At 42.6% G+C, this 21,903-nt stretch overlaps 1 non-coding gene across 1 annotated transcript; it reads left to right on the top strand.

Annotated features, from left to right (window-relative positions):
• The first annotated feature begins 17,449 nt into the window (after positions 1-17,449).
• Positions 17,450-17,524, top strand: Trnas-cga (transfer RNA serine (anticodon CGA)). The gene has a single exon. It is a non-coding gene; the product is annotated as a tRNA-Ser (tRNA).
• The last annotated feature ends 4,379 nt before the right edge of the window (positions 17,525-21,903 follow it).

Here is a 21,903-nt window from a genome sequence, read left to right as displayed (position 1 = left end):
GCCCCTGATGTAGGCAACTCGCATTAACAAAATGCAGTGATTCCCTCCTTGCCCTGATATGCACTCCAACAATGTCAACACTACCTACCACTGGCGACTGTGTCACAACAGTTTCGTCTGAAAGTGCATGAATTAGTAGTTGCGATGGAATACCTGATGCAGGTTGTTTAGTTCATTTAGTGAAATATCTACCTTTAAATTAACCACTGAAATTGCAGTATTTGCGTAGCGAGCATTACACTTGAAAGTTCATTGTAAAACTTATTACCATGATGTAAGTGTCAAGTTGGTATCTAAGTTACATATAAAATTTATTTTGATACGGAATTGTGTAAGTTTCGGTGCAGGGTAACTGAACTATGTGAGAATTTAATTTTGAATGGATGCTACAGGACTTTGTAATAATTTAATTTTGAATGGAAGTATGTGGAGCAGGCACTACAGGATGTGAAATTCAAACTAGCCGTTACATCAAATAAATCGCCTGCAAGAAAGCAGTCCATTTTCACTTAAACTTACATATGGTATCTGACTGCAAAACAAAAATCTCAGATTAAAGTGTTCGCCCTGACTGTTGCTAATCCTTATCTTCAGTCTGTAATTATGTGGCAAATGGACATAAGATATTGCCACATTTGACTATGTGACAAAACTGCTTGAAAATGTGCAATATAACACTTTACTGAAATCTTTTACTGGTGTTAAGCGTCTGAATTCTGATATAACTTTCACCAGTAGACTCTGACACTCTGACTATCATTGTATCTTACAGTTGGCATCAATGTTGATGATATTTGTTGGCCTCCCTCTGTGTAATGAACTCTCATCTGCTCTGCACCTGTCTCCGTAAGGATAACGATGAGACTGTCAAAATTCAAATTACATTTGCTGTACTTGCAATGTGCAATGCAAGACGCTATCTTATTAATTTTCACTAAAATTCTTCTCAAACACAACTCGCGGTGTGCAAACACAGAAATGAAAGTAAATGAAAATGGGGAACTAATCTTAATGACTGATAAATAAGAGCAAGACTCCCAAGTTTAACTATGCTTCATTAAGCCATGACAAGAACACACCCTTTTCATAAAGTTCTTGCACATGGACAAGTTAGCAAAATATTTATTAACAACTTTCCTGTGTACCCTTGACACTTGTTTCAGCTACGGACAAAACTATATGTTGCAATACAAGACTGCTACAGCAAACTTCAGACATATACAGAGTTCTAACAATAAGAAGCTTCACAGTCACAAAACTATTAAAAATGAATTACCTTAAAAACTGCACTTTTGACATTCTCCCAATAATACAACCTTATTTTCTATCCTCAAATCATATTAGAACAAAATCTTCCGCTTTACGGCAGGCGAGCTTCCATCCATTTCAGACTACATACATAGCCAGATTACATTTATCCAATACACAACCTCATTCACATTTACGATGAAAACTACCTGAAAATCAAATAGGATGGTCGTCTTTCACACTATGATATTTGCTCTTACGAAATCTTCTCAGGTTATGAACCGAATCGACATTCGTCTTAGCTGAAGATGGTAGGTCGGAAACTCGTCGACACATTGCGACAGCCGACACCACGACAGCTGGTAACCCAGACGGTTTGAACAGTGAAATTCAGTGAGGTAGCCTGCATTCCCAGATTTCTCATTTCACTTTTTTCCTGTATCGATTCAGTGTTTTTGTTTTTTGTTAGTGTGCAATTCATCCACTCATTTAAGGGATACAATGATATTGTGCTTTCTGCTGAAAGGTAAACGCTGTTAGTGTCATTACAGACTTCTCTCTAGTTTCATCCTCTCTGTAATACATCTGACACCAATTATCTGATTCATTTATTCTGTATAACGAAGAAATAACACCTTCGTTCAATTTTGTAGCAGTAATCGTAAATTATGTAACTAAATTTAATACTGGGATGACAAACTGTTACCTTTCAAGGGGAATGCCCTACAGTGAACGTTTTTGATAGGTTAAGACTATGTGACAGGTTGGACTTAGAAACTAGATAGGTATATTTCTTTTTGGCAATGTGCAGACAAACAGATTCAGATTTCCATTTTGGTATTATTTTCTTTCTACATGTTCCTAGTTCCACAGAGGATCTCATAGGATTAAAAACTGTATGGGAGAAGTAATGGTTAGTTGAAGTTTTTGGTCTATTATTGCTGCACACTTGGATACCAAATATGGTAGCAAATGCCGAAGCAAGACAGGTAACCGACTTTGAGTCCCAGCCTAGCTGACAGATTTGACTTGTATCTGTTTTATTTATTATATAGAATTCATATTTTTGTCTCCAATATGTATGATTTATTTAATGCCGTTTGAACCGTGAGATAAATATGGCAATAATGCTCTACAAGATTCTAGGCAGCATCAGATCTTTATCTTTACCTCTGTAATCCCTTATCCTGAATTTCATTTAAATGCGTTTCTGTTTGTGTGACATGTAGGTGCTAAAATATTGACACTATAATTGGAAAGGCACTGTAACATAACGATACAAAATTTGTAAAGTAGGTGACACTTAAAGTTAGAAATACAGAGTGTTTTATATAAACCATATTATCAATTGCTTTTATTTTAAAATTAATATTTTCATTGCACTGTGCAATTTGCAATAAACTAATCAACACACATCGACTGTAAATTATTTATAACAATTTTTACTGATAGTTTTAACTTATAAGCCTGATCCAAATATTCAATTTTAAGTAGGAACTTCAAGGACACCAACATGATCATTTGGAAAAAATTGTAGCATCAAACATATGATCAATCTTCTTCAGCACTGGTACTTGGATCCACAGCTTTTTGCATTGCATATTCTTGTTCATTTTAGAGATGAAACATTAGCCTTTGTTGTAGCAGATATCGAACTCCACGAAATTAATAATTTTACATTTGTTCAGTCCCATTGTTATCTTACATAAAGGTAGGTACAAAATGGTGACTGTTACAAATGAGAAAGAAACCAATATAAGGTCAACAACACACTCTTCCTTACAGGAATTTTTATGTTATGGAATAAGATATTTTGTCTATGATCTGACTTATTTTCTGTAGACTTATCTTTACAGAATAGAATCTGATCAGTTGCACGTTTTTCAGTACTTTGTAGTCTTCAAAACCTCCATGCATCCAAATGCAGTCAGTCTGTTTTAAACTGTGCAGTGTCATCTACTTTATCCTTTGTGTGCAATACGTTTTACAAAGAAGTTATTAAATAATTTAAAAGGCTAGTCTATGGTAATTCATTTCTCAACACTAATCAGTGCACATATTATATACACATTATTTCACAATGTAACATCACTCACACTGTCAGTTGTCATCAAGACCATGGCGAAGATGTGTTGTTTCCATTTCATGTACTGTAACTTCCCATTTGTTTGCCTAAAACGTTGAGTCAGCATCCCTTCAAAATGAGTGAGCTGTTTAGTTCAGAAACAGGATAATATACAATTATTATGCACTTCAGTTCCTTGGAGCACACTTTTCCAGAAAAATGATAAAAGCAAAAAAAAAACTATAATGTGAAAGTGTGACACGAATTGACAGATGTTTATCATTAGTATTGTTGTTATTATTACTACTACTACTATTATTATTATTATTATTATTATTTGTTGATTTCTGTTAGATTTTTTACCAAACCCTTACTTTGACCTATGTAAATAATTCTTCACTGTATCATATTACTTAACAGGTACTTATCGACTATGTTTTTGAATACATATTTTGTGGTAATCTCTTTAACCTCTTTGAGTAGTTTATTGTACAATCTCGTTCTTTCATAGAAAATGCTGATATAATGAGTTTTATATTTATTATTTATTAGTAAATGTAGATTCAGCCAAATCTTGTTCCTCCCTCATAGAAAAACTGTTTGTGCAGTTACCATCAAGATTAGTGTGATGTGAAAAGAATGGGAAATGTAATCATATGGTTTATTTAATATCCCCCATCTTTTCAACAGAGCTTGAGAATAAGTTGATAACTGTTTTGCATTATTGTTCTTGTACTTTTTCTGTAGTTTCAAAACTGTGTTCATGTTCTGTTGCTCAGGAAAGAATTCTATAGCTAAGGATGGAGTGTACATATGAATAGAATGCAAGCAAAAGACACTGGCTACTGACAGGATTCTGATGAGAGTACTCTGAGGATATGACGGTCTGATGACATCCTGTTTGCAAATATCTTCGTTCGTTAACACCACTTCAACTGAGAATCAGTTTTCAGTCCTAGAAATTTTGTGTTTCTTGTGTTGTCTGTAGAGCTTCCATTTACATTTAATTTAACAGTTTTTTTCCCTCTGAAATTCATGTCACTTGTTTTTTAGTTTTTTGTAGTTCAGTGAAATATATTGCAAATTGACCACTTGTAAACTTTACTGAGGGCTTCATATGATTACTCCACAAGAAGTTCTCTCGTTTCCTCAGTGAGTACAATATTACTGTCACCTGAAAAGACAATTTTTTTCCAACGACAAATTTGCTTTCTCTACAAGGAATTGTCCTGTTTCTTCGGCGAATATAGTATTACTGCCATCAGAGCACCACTACTGGAAAAGTCACTGATGTATGACGAGATCCAAGTATTCTACACTGAAGATCTCCTGCATCAAGCTAATTTGATGCTGATAAGTGTTTCACTAAAACTGTAGTCTTATTTGAAGTTCGTGTGATCTCTGCACATTGTGCCCTATCTCTACGTATGTTCGGAACCAGTCATTAGCTACGGTCTGATGACATCCTGTTTGCAAATATCTTCGTTCGTTAACACCACTTCAACTGAGAATCAGTTTTCAGTCCTAGAAATTTTGTGTTTCTTGTGTTGTCTGTAGAGCTTCCATTTAAATTTAATTTAACAGTTTTTTTCCCTCTGAAATTCATGTCACTTGTTTTTTAGTTTTTTGTAGTTCAGTGAAATATATTGCAAATTGACCACTTGTAAACTTTACTGAGGGCTTCATATGATTACTCCACAAGAAGTTCTCTCGTTTCCTCAGTGAGTACAATATTACTGTCACCTGAAAAGACAATTTTTTTCCAACGACAAATTTGCTTTCTCTACAAGGAATTGTCCTGTTTCTTCGGCGAATATACGAGGGTCGGTCAAAAAGTAATGCCTCCCATTTTTTTTTCTACTTAAAAAAATTAAGTTAAGTGAAAAATTTGAATTTGGCGCCATTCCTCAAACCTTCTTCTGCAATCCACTGCAGTAGTAACTTTCTGTGTCAACAGGTGGCAGCACAGCAGAAGTTTGTAAGATGGCCGACATCGATGTTCGTTTGAGACAGCGTTGTGTGATTGAATTCTTCAATGCAGAAGGTGAAACGCCCATACGCATTCATGAAAGACTGAAGAAGGTGTATGGTGTTGTGACAGTGGATGTCAGCACTGTTAGACGATGGCTTCGTCGTTGTAAGGAAGCTGAAGGGCAAACACCGTTGACTGACGAAAAGTGGAGCGGCAGGCCGGTGAGTGCAGTGACTCCACACAACATTCAGCAAGTTGATGACATCATTCGTGGTGACCGTCGGGTGACTGCAGATGAAGTGTGTCGCATTATTTCTCTTAGTAAAGGCAGTGTTTGTGCACGGTGGGTTCCAAGAATGTTAACCGATCAGAATAAAGAAGCAAGGAAAACAATAGCCTCCCAACACTTGCAGCGCTTCCGTTTGGAGGGAGATGAGTTTCTGAAAAAAATTGTGACTGGGGACGAAACATGGGTGCATTTTTTTGAACCCGAATCAAAGAGGCAGTCAATGGAGTGGCGTCACGCAAGCTCGCCGAGGAAGAAAAAATTCAAAACTGTGCGATCGGCAGGGAAAGTTATGGCAACAGTTTTCTGGGATACAGCGAGTTCGCCCAACAAAATCAATGGCAGATGTTCTTCTTTTGCATGACAATGCAAGACCACACACCAGTCGTCACACCTCTGACGAGATTGTCAAAATTGGATGGGAAGTTTTGCCTCATCCCCCATACAGCCCTGACCTGGCACCATCAGACTTCCATCTGTTCGGGCCACTAAAAGAAGCTCATCGTGGGATTCATTTTGAAGATGAGGAGGCCGTCAAAACATCCGTGCGTCAATGGCTTAGGAAGCAGAGCTGTGATTTTTACCGTGCTGGGATACATGCCCTTGTTCAAAGATGGACCAAAACTGTAGAGATGGGCGGAGATTACATTGAAAAATGACAAAATGATCCTCAATGTTGTGGTTTTCAACCTATGTAATTGCATTTAAATTTCCTGACAATTAAACGTAGAAAAAAAATAGGAGGCATTACTTTTTGACTGACCCTCGTAGTATTACTGCCATCAGAGCACCACTACTGGAAAAGTCACTGATGTATGACGAGATCCAAGTATTCTACACTGAAGATCTCCTGCATCAAGCTAATTTGATGCTGATAAGTGTTTCACTAAAACTGTAGTCTTATTTGAAGTTCGTGTGATCTCTGCACTTTGTGCCCTATCTCTACGAATGTTCGGAACCAGTCATTAGCTACGGTCTGATGACATCCTGTTTGCAAATATCTTCGTTCGTTAACACCACTTCAACTGAGAATCAGTTTTCAGTCCTAGAAATTTTGTGTTTCTTGTGTTGTCTGTAGAGCTTCCATTTAAATTTAATTTAACAGTTTTTTTCCCTCTGAAATTCATGTCACTTGTTTTTTAGTTTTTTGTAGTTCAGTGAAATATATTGCAAATTGACCACTTGTAAACTTTACTGAGGGCTTCATATGATTACTCCACAAGAAGTTCTCTCGTTTCCTCAGTGAGTACAATATTACTGTCACCTGAAAAGACAATTTTTTTCCAACGACAAATTTGCTTTCTCTACAAGGAATTGTCCTGTTTCTTCGGCGAATATAGTATTACTGCCATCAGAGCACCACTACTGGAAAAGTCACTGATGTATGACGAGATCCAAGTATTCTACACTGAAGATCTCCTGCATCAAGCTAATTTGATGCTGATAAGTGTTTCACTAAAACTGTAGTCTTATTTGAAGTTCGTGTGATCTCTGCACTTTGTGCCCTATCTCTACGTATGTTCGGAACCAGTCATTAGCTACCCATCCGCTACCGAATGGTTATTGCTTAAGTAATAGAATCTTATGGTCAACAATATCAAAAGCCTTAGAAAGATCTACTAACACTCCTGTGACCACACACATGCTGGTCAAGAGCAGCATGTATCACTTTTGTGTATTACAGTATGGTAGATCCTCTACTTGTGCTACTCTGGAACTCAAACTTTGATTCACTTAGAAGATTGTATTTTTTCAAGTAATTCATTAATCTGTCTTCCATAATTCATTCTGCAATTTTTGAGAATGATAAACAAGCAAATGGGCCTGCAGTTTTCTGTGTCTTCAGTATTACTTTTCTGTAGCAGAGGCACAGTAGTTCCCTGTTCTAAATACTGTGGAAAGTTCTCTCGTGCGAATGACTCATTTATTATGTTTATTGAGGGAGCATGTGTACGCTGTTTGGACTGTTTCAGGACACAGATTGGTGTGTCGTACAACCCTACAGAATCTTGCTAGCTGGTGTAGCTCGTTCAGTAATATTACCCACCTTCTTGCCACTATGTTGTTATCCTTTAGTGTGCCTCTCTCTGTTTTCTGTTTAATGACATCGCAGTTTGCCTTTTTTTCATTCTTTGCAATGTACATTACTTTGGCATTAAATCACTTTTTATAGCAATCAGCTCCCCTCTCGGAAACCATTTTATACCTACGTTAAAAATGTTAGAACTTTGGCTCATTGCGACTATTTTCATATATAAGCTTCGGAGAGGACACTCTAATACCTGCTTTTCAGAAATCATTACTATTGATGTGGCTACTTTTGGAAATGATGACGGGAACTTACAGAATTCTGCATTTACACAGATTTCTCTATACACTTCATTCTGCTTTAGATTGCTAATTCTACTGAAAATTTTTCATTTTCACTCTTGATAAAATGCATTATAGGCTTACAGTTTAGGGAATTTTCCATACCTTTTAATATTTGGTTCAATGGTCTTAAGAGTCCAAGATGTCACACGGCTACGTCACACATTTCCATTTCCATATTTTTAGCCACATGGCTGATTACCGACGCAATCGTGTTTACCCATGTGGTGCTCTTGAGCAACAGGTATAGGACGAAACTGTGAAGGTGCTACTAGTTTCACAAAGCGACATTTGTATTTATGTTTATGTCACAACATTATGTGGGTTATACAAGAAAGTTTACGGAAGTGTGCCAAATTCATGATTATTACATCTGTAGAGCAGAGGCTTTTCTGTATCCTACCACTAGCTGTCCAGCAGGAACAATTGCTACCCTGTCCAACCTTTCTGACAGAGAGAGAGTGTATCAACAAAATGCTTTCTACTTCTCTCATGTTAGGTTCAAGCTATTTACAGATTTACAAATCATCTCATATTACACAAAGGTCGGTTCGATTAATGTTCAGAGAGCTGATGAAATCAAACGTCAATGAAATAATATCAAACTATCTGCGCACACTCCGCTGCAGAGTGAAAATCTCATTCTGGAAACATCCCCCAGGCTATGGCTAATCCATGTCTCCGCAGTATCCTTTCTTAGAGAAGTGCTAATTCTGCAAGGTTCGCAGGAGAGCTTCTGTAAAGTTTGGAAGGTAGGAGACGAGATACTGGCAGAAGAAGAACTGTGAGGACCGGGCGTGAGTCGTGCTTCGGTAGCTCAGATGGTGCCGGCACAGTAGCTCAGCGTGTTCGGTCAGAGGGTTTAACTGCCCTCTGTAATAAAAAACTGAGTTAATCGATTAACAACGAACTTAAACGGATGTCTTGCGACGTCCGCCCCGAGCAGTTGAAACGAAGAAAACCGAATAAAATGAGATTTAAAAAAAAATGGTAGAGCACTTGCCCACGAAAGGCAAAGGCCCCGACTTCGAGTCTCGGTCGGGCACACAGTTTTAATCTGCCAGAATTTTCATATCAGCGCACACTCCGCTGCAGAGTGAAAATCTCATTCTGGAAATATCAAACTAATTTTTCCCGCTTAGTCAGATATCACCGTAGGCTTGTCTAGGCAGAGGACTGTTGTCTTGTGGGGACGGAGTAATTTTCTTATTCTTGATTTAAACACGGCTAGTAATTTGCAATATGGCGAGCAGCTACAAAGGTTGTTCGAGCCGTTATTTTGAATTCCAGACCACGGCTTCTTCGTGGCGTAAGAAAGCCATTCTGTCACTCCCCTTTGGACGAGTTGCCACCAGTCTAGGGAACCCAACTTCGGGACAGTGAGACCGGGCTTTGGAGACCGCAACAAAACTTAACTGTCATTCTGGTTACGTTGGCTACAGGCTCCTCTTTCTGGCGTTAGACGCTTGCTTGGTTGTGATAAGCTCGGTAACAAAAGTGACGGGAGAGGACCTCTAGTCCTTAGTTGGTTGCATAATTACGAGGGTCAGTCAAAAAGTAATGCCTCCTATTTTTTTTTTCTACATTTAATTGTCAGGAAATTTAAATGCAATTACATAGGTTGAAAACCACAACATTGAGGATCATTTTGTCATTTTTCAATGTAATCTCCGCCCATCTCTACAGTTTTGGTCCATCTTTGAACAAGGGCATGTATCCCAGCACGGTAAAAATCACAGCTCTGCTTCCTAAGCCATTGACGCACGGATGTTTTGACGGCCTCCTCATCTTCAAAATGAATCCCACGATGAGCTTCTTTTAGTGGCCCGAACAGATGGAAGTCTGATGGTGCCAGGTCAGGGCTGTATGGGGGATGAGGCAAAACTTCCCATCCAATTTTGACAATCTCGTCAGAGGTGTGACGACTGGTGTGTGGTCTTGCATTGTCATGCAAAAGAAGAACATCTGCCATTGATTTTGTTGGGCGAACTCGCTGAAGACGTGCTTTAAATTTTTTGAGGGTTGTGACGTATTGAACAGAATTTATTGTGCATCCCTGCTCCAAAAAATCAACCAGAATCACACCCTCTGTATCCCAGAAAACTGTTGCCATAACTTTCCCTGCCGATCGCACAGTTTTGAATTTTTTCTTCCTCGGCGAGCTTGTGTGACGCCACTCCATTGACTGCCTCTTTGATTCGGGTTCAAAAAAATGCACCCATGTTTCGTCCCCGGTCACAATTTTTTTCAGAAACTCATCTCGCTCCAAACGGAAGCGCTGCAAGTGTTGGGAGGCTATTGTTTTCCTTGCCTCTTTATTCTGATTGGTTAACATTCTTGGAACCCACCGTGCACAAACTTTTGAGTACCCCAATAGTTTAATAATCGTGATCACACTGCCTTTACTAAGAGAAATAATGCGACACACTTCATCTGCAGTCACCCGACGGTCAACACGAATGATGTCATCAACTTGCTGAATGTTGTGTGGAGTCACTGCACTCAGCGGCCTGCCGCTCCGCTTTTCGTCAGTCAACAGTGTTTGCCCTTCAGCTTCCTTACAACGACGAACCCATCGTCTAACAGTGCTGACATCCACTGTCACAACACCATACACCTTCTTCAGTCTTTCATGAATGCGTATGGGCGTTTCACCTTCTGCATTCAAGAATTCAATCACACAACGCTGTCTCAAACGAACATCGATGTCGGCCATCTTACAAACTTCTGCTGTGCTGCCACCTGTTGACACAGAAAGTTACTACTGCAGTGGATTGCAGAAGAAGGTTTGAGGAATGGCGCCAAATTCAAATTTTTCACTTAACTTAATTTTTTTAAGTAGAAAAAAAATGGGAGGCATTACTTTTTGACCGACCCTCGTAGTTTGAGCAGGTCCTTGGAGTTCACTTGCACAGACGTTGCCGCCATTTGTATATCTTTGTCCTTGCTTGCTGTTCTCAGCAGCAGCCACTGACCTTACAGTTCTGATTATTATTGTTTCGCATTAAAGGTAATGTAACCGCAGTAATTTCGTTCGTGAACCGTCAGAAATGTAAGCGTTTGCGTATTGATCGTTAGGCGCGACAAAGCTAACCATTCTTGCGCGACAGTGCTTTGTACTGCCCATGCCTGGGCTTCATTTATTCTTTCTCGTCAATAATAGTCGCCACCAGTTACCTCTCAATGAACACGCACTCTGGCTCTAACCAAGGGCTCGACGAGTTATCTGAAGGCTCGTTTACATCGCAACAAACGGTTTCCTTTGTCTTGTCCTACAGCAAGACGTTTTCTGTGTCAGGTTTGTGCCATTCCTATGTACGTAGTATTCGAGAGCTGCCTAGCATTTCCATGCGCGTGTTTATGGAAATTATGTAAGACTGGACCAGATGTGTCTGACTTACGGTTGGTGTGTAGAGTCCCACTACAAGTCTTTAATTAATAATCAGAAACCCCCTGCTAGAAAAGATATGGGGTACGGTGCTGACCACAGGTGAAGACAGCAGTAGCATAGCAGGTACGGTCAAAAGTACCTGTTAATTGCGAATCGGAAATCACGCAACTATTTTAATTTGTGCCACCCAATCGCCTCGTTCGTTCTTTTAAAAGAGAACCGACGGAAGCCGCAACGTCTACACAACTTACCAGACGCGTGATATTTTCTTCCTTCTTTACTCGTTCAGCACTTTCAGGTATTTCAGATAACATTATTTCCCCATTGTCAGAACATAAATTTATAAAATTTTCTGTACAGGTGTACAACAGAAGATGCAGATTTGAAGTTGCGAAACCGGCTGTGTGGGTCTCTAATCGACTTAAATAAATACAACTGCGGCGTACTATTTCACTCTTCATTCAGTTTTGTATATTAATAGTTTCAACATCTCCACTTAATCACCTGTTGTACTGCATGAATTTTCAGTCAATTAAGTATAGCTATTTGAGCTGTGGCTACCCTAGTTTTAAAATTACCTGAAATATGTTGGAAACCTTTCTGCTGTTGTAAGAGGGCCAATCTTCTTTCTGCTTAAGTATTTGATAAATAAGATTTGTGATTTCATAACAAAAGAACGTTACTTACGAATGCTGTGTCATGTGGTACAGGGAGTTGGTACAGAATGCCGCAGGGTAACAGTTGCCGTGGCCAGGCAAAGTGCTCAGCCCCCCTCAAGTGACAAAAACCGTCGTCGATGGTGAACGTCCACTCTAATTAAGGATCAGAAGCTGATCCTTGATTAAGAACAGTGAAGCGGCCTTGATTAAAAACAGTGAAGCATTAAGTAAAATGGAAAAGCGATGGGAACAGTCCCTAGTCAAAAACGGGGCTGACCTGTTTTAAAATCACAAACTGTCATCACTTTACCGATTAAGATATTTTCCTGTCAGCCTGTTTCAAGCAAAATACAATGTCCTCGTAAATGTTATCCTGGAAAGTATTGGGTCCTGGAGTGACTGAAGAATAAAACAAACGTTAGTGATGAAAATAAATAGAAGTAACGTATCGAATACATTGAAAAATTATTTTTAACATGTTTTGCGGTCCATCATTGACCGAAAGTAAGAAGCTTACGCTGACGATCAAACTTAGCGAAATCCGCTAGTTTTGTGTACGTTTGTCACCAACATTATAGTAATCGTAGCAGCTGACAATACAAGCTACGAAGTGTCCACAGAGTGTTGTAGGAGCGTATGCGGTGGCTGCATTCCGGGTAGTAAGACGGTGAAAGAAATCAACTAAAACATGGAAGCTAAGAGAATCGCGTTGCTAGTGCTCGGCTGAGGAAATGCGTTCACCTCAACATAAGTTTGGAATACCTTAGAATTTGCTACAATGACTTCTATAGTACACCCATTCAGGTTTGTACAATCCCTCATTAAAAAAAATAAATATAACTGCTTCTGAAAACAAGAACGATTTTGGTTAGTTAAAAAGAAGCAGGCTCTCTGCTAAGCGTACATGTTCAAAACAAAAACAGTGAAAATCTTTATGTCATGATGATCATTATCAAAAATGGTTCAAAAGGCTCTGAGCACTATGGGACTCAACATCTTAGGTCATAAGTCCCCTAGAACTTAGAACTACTTAAACGTAACTAACATAAGGACATCACACACACCCGTGCCCGAGGCAGGATTCGAACCTGCGACCGTAGCAGTCCCGCGGTTCCGGACTGCAGCGCCAGAACCGCACGGCCATGATCATTATCAGTCTTTAGCAGTGAGTGTGTCCTACGTGCACATGGATAAGTTCTTTCACTCTGCGAGGCATGCTCTGGATGAGACCATCAAGTTTAACATGGGGTATGAGGCCCCAGTCCTCAATGGCAGCTTCAGCGAGGTCCTGAAGAGTGTCAGGTGGATTTGGACGCTGTGCAATGGCCACCTTCAACAAAAACCCTAGCATGCTCAGTTGCATTGGCATCTGCGTAATGTACTGGTCAATGCATTCGATTGACGTTTCATCTTTGCAGATGACGATACACTGCGATCTTGAATTGTCATCGACTAGGGCGAAGCTGTCACCGACTTCACATCTGTAGGGCCTTACAATCGTTTGTAGGTCCTCATGGAGATATCGGGGACCAGTCAAATTGCCGTAGATGGGAATTAAATGGCTCTGAGCACTATGGGACTTAACTTCTGAGGTCATCAGTCGCGTAGAACGTAGAACTACTTAAACCTAACTAACCTAAGGACATCAGACACATACCTGCCCGAGGCAGGATTCGAACCTGCGATTTTAGCGGTCGCGCGGTTCCAGACTGTAGCACCTAGAATGGCTCAGGCACCCCGGCCGGCAGATGGGAATTAGACCGGTCCATTATCCTTTCATAATAGCCATCCAAAACATTACCCTTCCTCCTGCAAACGGATGGACATGATGAACGTATCGGCGTACACGGTGCCGTCTAGCGCTCCTCCAAATCCTACCACGTCCAGCGTCCGGCAGCAAACCAATATGGTCTCGTCAGCAAACGTGACATTACTCCATTCTGCGATGGTCCAATGTTGATGTGCAAGAGCCTAGGCCCATCGGTTGCATCGGTTCCGTTGGTTCTGTGCAAAACTTCTTATTAGCCTTCTGGGATGAAGATCACCCTGACAAGATATTCTGCGTACTGTTTGGTCTGAGATACGAATCCCTACTGCTTGGAAGAAATTTATTTCCACTAGTTCTGGCAGTAAATATGGGGCGCCAGCGAGCGGACGACTGGAGAAAACGATCCTGCATTGGTGTAGTCGTACGAGGACGGCCACTGCGAGGTCTTTCGTTCACATTTCCCGTCTCTCCGTACTTTTTACACGCCTTAGACAAACCACTTTGAGTGGCATATAACCGATCGGCAACACCCTGCTGTATATGACCTGCAAGTAAAATCGCTTCCCCCCTTATACGTGGCATGTTACTGTAGTGCTGAATACAAACAGGATTGTTGTGTACATAATTCCGCGTTGTCAGCGCGTATACATCCTTCCAACTAGAGCGCGCCTCGCTAAGCACAACAGCACAGGCGCAGCGCTCGTCCGTCTCCGCATTACGAGATGGCGCTGTCTTAGAGACGGACCAAATTCTGTTTCCGCCGATCCGCGTATTAATATGTAACGCAGCCAATGAGACTGCTGCTAACGTAGAACCTTTTCTTCTCGCGTATCACACTCGCGCAGTGATACCTGAACGCTCGAGGTATTATAACGAGTGTACAGACCTCCGATTAGTCAGTCTTCATTAGTCTGTACCAGCCTATAGTCAAGTTTCAGTCTGCGCCTAATAAGATTACCATATTCCTGTAGATAGCTATGAAGATAAATGAACAGACACTTTGTCAAGTATCAGAGATATGTGAGATTAAGATTTAGGTAGACCAAAGGAACTTCAGATTGTTAATTGTAAATAGCATCCAGAACCAAGTTAAGTAATTTTTAGGCTTTTTATTATTTTAATAAATGTGTGTGAAAATTAATCTGTTTAAAGTTGGTCACCGTCAATCTGCTACTGTAAGTGAGCAAGTGGCATTTCTATCGTCTGATCTAACGGCAGAAGATAAACACACCACGATAACACCACCAGACATATTGCTGACACTCGCCTACTTCGTTAGAGCGACAAGTCAAATAATCTAATGGTGCGTGTACCGAAGGTCTTACAGCACGCACACCACAAGGATGAAGCTGTTGTTGATACTGGACTACTCGTCATGTGTCGCTGCGGCTGTGGTATGTTTATACGACTGGGAAATGGCCGCAGAGCTTACCAGTAGTAAGCACCGTCCATTATATGGGCTGTAACTGGATAACGCAAGAAGCGCCTAAATCAATCAGATCTCTAGTATCGCAGACTACATTCCACGTTAGTTTTCCAAACATTTGTTGTGCAGTGTATTAGGCTCGGATTCATGTATTACATAAAAATTGAACCTGGGTGATATACCTGGGGGGGAGGGGGGGGGCGCCTCGATGATACCTGCCGATGTTACCTCATGTGTAGAAGTAGGTAACCTTATTTATCGAAGTGTACAAAAGAGGAAAGAGAAGTAGAATAAATGCCTGATTAATTCGGAAGTATAGGTACTTCAAGTTTCTTTCCCAAGTGACGCACTGACGTAATTTTAACTTGAAATTCGGTGGTTTAAGCGGGAGAACGATTAGAAGGTAATAGTCGTCGATCTATGTACCAGGCGGAGAGAGTGGGCAATTCTAGCGCCTAATGGACGGCTCCCGGTGTAATCAAGGCTGACGCGCCAGCGACGGGCGGCGCACCGGGAAAAACCGGGGCTCCCGTGCCTAATTAACACGTCACGAGCGGCCGGAATTAGTGCGACAATTAGCGGGGGTGGAGCTGCGGCGAGCCGACGGCCGACCACGGGCTGGCAGCCGCGCCTAGTTCTCGCGAGGCACGAGTTTCCGTTGCGGCGGGCGGCCGTTTTCAATCTGCGCCCGTCCGCAGCGGCCACAAAGTGGAGGAAATTGTTATCGGCGAAATTACAGGGGGTGTGCTCCGCGGCCACACCCAGCGCTATCGCGCGCGGCCGGAGCGCCATCGCCGCACGCCTACACTCGCCCGCGAGGCGCCTAATTCCAGACGTAGCTCACGCCCCCGCTTTGATCTCGGCGGCGCGGCTGTTAGCGGCGCGCGGCTGTCAGCAGGCGAAAACAAAGGAGGCGCGAGTCCGGCCCACCGACGCCCCTCAGCCAACCCTTAACGTCGCGCACACACATTGTGAAGTCTAACTAACGATTATGAACAGTCGTCCTTCACTTAACTTTAACCTGGGAGCTCATAAGAACCTATTACTCTGGTATTATGCTCGGAAATGTTACCCCTTTATATCAAATGTGACCTACATGTAAGTAAGCATAACCTAAGATGTTTATCTTTTGGATCTACAGCTCCAGTCTTTCTTTCCGTGTCTCCAGCTAAATTATTGGATATAGGTTGCCCCTTTTATGCAAAAACACCGTTCTTTTCTTGTTACGCAACATGTTTCGGCACCTCTGCGCCATCATCAGTGAGTTATGTTTATTGAAAACTGTAAAAAGTGAACATATTTTAGGTAGTAGCTTATCTGACAAAGTGAGGCCTAACGTGTGGTATCGATAGTAACGATGCCATATAGTTTCTCAAGTTGGCACTACGAGAGACACATATGGCAGCACCCACTACCCGGTGCTGTGGAGGTCTACGAGCTCCGCGACTGCTTCAGCCCATTTGATCAGGTGCAGCCAACCAGGACACATCGCAACTTGGCACCACCTTGCAAGTTATGTAATATGTTTGCATTTGTTTATCAGCTAGTAAAGGTGATTTAACTGTACCTGCAGCACCCAGATATTAGGACCTTTTCCTGCTTCCGTTGCTACCCACGCGCCTCCTCCCAGGCGGGATACAAAATAAAGAAAGTTTTTGTTCGGTTTTCTTCTCATATGGATTTGCAGGATCATCTGTATTGTCTTCTGCACTGGTAACTTATCACCTGCAAGCCAAACGATGTAAATGTGAATATCATCGGCGAGTTACCACATCCCACGATTTTACAAACCGCGATTTTGGTGTGGCTAAATATTTTGCATGTATATTTATTATTACTGACGTTTTGTTGTGACAGATTCTTCTTCTTTTGCGTTCTCAGAGCATTGCATACATAAAGTGCATTAATATGTGCATGCAGCGTATTAAAATGAGCAACCAGTCAGTGTGTATCCAGAATGAGATTTTCACTCTGCAGCGGAGTGTGCGCTGATATGAAACTTCCTGGCAGATTAAAACTGTGTGTCCGACCGAGACTCGAAGTTTTAATCTGCCAGGAAGTTTCATATCAGCGCACACTCCGCTGCAGAGTGAAAATCTCATTCTGGAAACATCCCCCAGGCTGTGGCTAAGCCATGTCTCCGCAGTATCCTTTCTTTCAGGAGTGCTAGTTCTGCAAGGTTCGCAGAAGAGCTTCTGTAAAGTTTGGAAGGTAGGAGACGGATACTGACAGAAGTAAAGCTGTGAGTACCGGACGTGAGTAGTGCTTCGGTAGCTCAGTTGGTAGAGCACTTGCCCGCGAAAGGCAAAGGTCCCGAGTTCGAGTCTCGGTCGGACACACAGTTTTAATCTGCAAGGGAGTTTCAGTCAGTGTGTAGTTTCGACAGATAAATAAAATAAACAAACTAATTAAAAAAATTTTAAAACATACAAGATGGAAGAACTAGCTCAGTTTTAGTTTCCAACCCCTCTCTTCTCCTCCACGCACAGCCTGCTATTTAGGCCATCATTAAAATGAAAAAAAAAATGGCTCTGAGCTCTATGGGACTCAACTGCTGTGGTCATTAGTCCCCTAGAACTTAGAACTACTTAAACCTAACTAACCTAAGGACATCACACACATCCATGCCCGAGGCAGGATTCGAACCTGCGACCGTAGCAGTCGCACGGTTCCGGACTGCGCGCCTACAACTGCGAGACCACCGCGGCCGGCTAAAATGAAAAAGTTTGCCACAATGTAGCCCCGCAGTACCCATATTGGCTGTGCTCAAAATTATCTGAACGGCCAGAATTATTTTTTAAGAAGGTACGTTTGCAGTATTGCCACATCGTCAAAGCATATACACTTTAAAACATACGTAACCATTACCTGAATTGCATAAAATAGCGCCAGCTGCAAAAATACACTCCTGGAAATTGAAATAAGAACACCGTGAATTAATTGTCCCAGGAAGGGGAAACTTTATTGACACATTTCTGGGGTCAGATACATCACATGATCACACTGACAGAACCACAGGCACATAGGCACAGGCAACAGAGCATGCACAATGTCGGCACTAGTACAGTGTATATCCACGTTTCGCAGCAATGCAGGGTGCTATTCTCCCATGGAGACGATCGTAGAGATGCTGGATGTAGTCCTGTGGAACGGCTTGCCATGCCATTTCCACCTGCCGCCTCAGTTGGACCAGCGTTCGAGCTGGACGTGCAGACCACGTGAGACGACGCTTCATCCAGTCCCAAACATGCTCAATGGGGGACAGATCCGGAGATCTTGCTGGCCAGGGTAGTTGACTTACACCTTCTAGAGCACGTTGGGTGGCACGGGATACATGCGGACGTGCATTGTCCTGTTGGAACAGCAAGTTCCCTTGCCGGTCTAGGAATGGTAGAACGATGGGTTCGATGACGGTTTGGATGTGCCGTGCACTATTCAGTGTCCCCTCGACGATCACCAGAGGTGTACGGCCAGTGTTAGAGATCGCTCCCCACACCATGATGCCGGGTGTTGGCCCTGTGTGCCTCGGTCGTATGCAGTCCTGATTGTGGCGCTCACCTGCACGCCGCCAAACACGCATACGACCATCATTGGCACCAAGGCAGAAGCGACTCTCATCGCTGAAGACGACACGTCTCCATTCGTCCCTCCATTTACGCCTGTCGCAACACCATTGGAGGCGGGCTTCACGATGTTGGGGCGTGAGCGGAAGACGGCCTAACGGTGTGCGGGACCGTAGCCCAGCTTCATGGAGACGGTTGCGAATGGTCCTCGCCGATACCCCAGGAGCAACAGTGTCCCTAATTCGCTGGGATGTGGCGGTGCGGTCCCCTACGGCACTGCGTAGGATCCTACGGTCTTGGCGTGCATCCGTGCGTCGCTGCGGTCCGGTCCCAGGTCGACGGGCACGTGCATCTTCCGCCGACCACTGGCGACAACATCGATGTACTGTGGAGACCTCACGCCCCACGTGTTGAGCAATTCGGTGGTACGTCCACCCGGCCTCCCGCATGCCCACTACACGCCCTCGCTCAAAGTCCGTCAACTGCACATACGGTTCACGTCCACGCTGTCGCGGCATGCTACCAGTGTTGAAGACTGCGATGGAGCTCCGTATGCCACGGCAAACTGGCTGACACTGACAGCGGCGGTGCACAAATGCTGCGCAGCTGTCGCCATTCGACGGCCAACACCGCGGTTCCTGGTGTGTCCGCTGTGCCGTGCGTGTGATCATTGCTTGTACAGACCTCTCGCAGTGTCCGGAGCAAGTATGGTGGGTCTGACACACCGGTGTCAATGTGTTCTTTTTTCCATTTCCAGGAGTGTATGTGCCAGCTGTTTTCATTGTTGACTACAAAAAATTGTTTATGGGCTGTCTAATCAGTCAAATATACAAATTTCACTGGAAACTATACAGCATTCGCCACAGAACACGAGAACGATTATCAAACATACTTTCCATAAGTAGTTGAAAACCAAGATTTACTTAAGCGATGAAACTGGTGAATTAAAAATATGTGGTTATGGAAGAAATAAAATCAGCTGCTTCTTTATGTTCCTGTTGCTTGTCGTCGGTAGCTGATGGTCAGCGCGGCACAATTCCATGTCCGGGTTCGATTCCCTGCTGGGTCGGAGGTTTTCCCCGCACAGGGACAGGGTGTTTGTGTAGTCTTCATCGTCATTTCATCCCCATCTATACGCAAGTCGCTGAAGTGGCGTCAACTACAGTAAAAAGACTTGCACCAGGCGACTGTTCTACCTGACGGGAGGACCTAGCCACACGACATTTCATTTCACCAACATATGACAGCACTTGTAAACGTTAAAATTTCGATTATTGTACAAGTCTTGATTTAAGACACAACAGGGACTCAAATAATTTATTTTCTGCATCTACGATGCTTGTCACGTGTCACTTTATTCTTTCAGATCCTAAAATCTCTGGAAAAATGCGTCAGAAGTGCAAAAAGTGCAGTGTTTAAGTCTAGTGTCAGTGTTATTTTCCACACATTGCTGCCTAAAACACAATTGTGTAGCATGAAGTAAGTACCACAAAGCTGTGTCCGTGCCTAAATAGCTGCATATACCGTGCTAAACGGATAATTGAGAAAATAGGTTAGGCGTAAACGATCGATGTCGTAACATTCATCTGACCAGGCTTACAACTCCAGAAATAATTGATAATTAAAATACTACACTAAGCATGCAAGCACACAAAGAAATATCCAGTCTGAACTATTATCAATTACTGGAGAAATATATTTAGTTCCACTCTTAAGGCCTCCTCTTGGTGTAAGTCTCGATTAAAACTGAGCACAGTTAAATTGTTTTATGAGGTTTGACCAGTGTTACAGTGGTTTTTCCCATTTGAAATACGTTTTCCAAACTGAGGAAATGTTATTGGTAGTTCATAGATCACACTGTCGTCATCTGACGTTTTTACAAGGTTTTCAGTAATGTTTCACCATAAAAAGCACCAGTTTAAGAGGTAATATGTATACTACTAGCCATTGAAATTGCTACACCAAGAAGAAATGCAGATGGTAAATGGGTATTCATTGGACAAATATAATATACTAAAACGGACATGATTACATTTTCACGCAATTTGCGTGCATAGGTCCTGAGAAATCGGTACCCAGAACAACCACCTCTGGCCGTAGTAACAGCCTTTATATGCCTGGGTATTGAGTCAGAGCTTGGATGGCGTGTACAGGTACAGTTGCCCATGCAGCTTCAACACGATACCACAGTTCATCAAGAGTAGTGACTGGCGTATTGTGACGAGCCAGTTGCTCAGCCACCATTGACCAGACGTTTTCAGTTGGTGAGAGATCTGGAGAATGTGCTGGCCAGGGCAGCAGTCGAACATTTTCTGTGTCCAGAAAGACCCGTATAGGACCTGCGACATGCAGTCGTGCATCGTCCTGCTGAACTATAGGATATCGCAGGGATCGAATGAAGGGTAGAGCCACGGGTTGTAATACATCTGAAATATAATGTCCACTTTTCAAAGTGCCGTCAATGCGAACAAGAGGTGACCGAAACGTGTAACCAATGGCACACCCTATACCACCACGCCGGGTGATACGCCAGTATGGTGATGACGAATACACACTTCCAATGTGCCTTCACAGCGATGTCGCCAAACACGGATGCGACCATCATGATGCTGCAAACAGTACCTGGATTCATCCGAAAAAATGACGTTTTGCCATTCGTGCACCCAGCTTCGTCGTTGAGTACACCATCGCAGGCGCTCCTGTCTGTGATGCAGCGTCAAGGGTAATCGCAACCATGGTCTCCGAGCTGATAGTCCATGCTGCTGCAAACGTCGTCGAACTGTTCGTGCAGATGGTTGTTGTCTTGCAAACGTCCCCATGTGTTGACTCAGGGATCGAGACGTGGCTGCCCGAGCCGTTATAGCCATACGGATAAGATGCCCGTCATCTGGAGTGCTAGTGATACGAGGCCGTTGGGATCCAGCACGGCGTTCCGTATTACCCTCCTGAACCCACCGATTCCATATTCTGCTAAGAGTCATTGGATCTGGAACAATGCGAGCAGCAATGTCGCGATACGATAAACCGCAATCGCGATAGGCTACTATCCGACCTTTATCAAAGTCGGAAACGTTATGGTACGCATTTCTCCTCCTTACACGAGGCACCACAACAACGTTTCATTAGGCAACACCGGTCAACTGCCGTTTGTGTAT

This window comes from Schistocerca gregaria, chromosome 1 (genome assembly GCF_023897955.1).
Source record: "Schistocerca gregaria isolate iqSchGreg1 chromosome 1, iqSchGreg1.2, whole genome shotgun sequence".
Taxonomy (NCBI): Eukaryota; Metazoa; Arthropoda; class Insecta; order Orthoptera; family Acrididae; genus Schistocerca; species Schistocerca gregaria.
The sequence above is the reverse complement of the archived record's forward strand: the minus strand, read 5'-3'. Positions and strand labels throughout refer to the sequence as shown.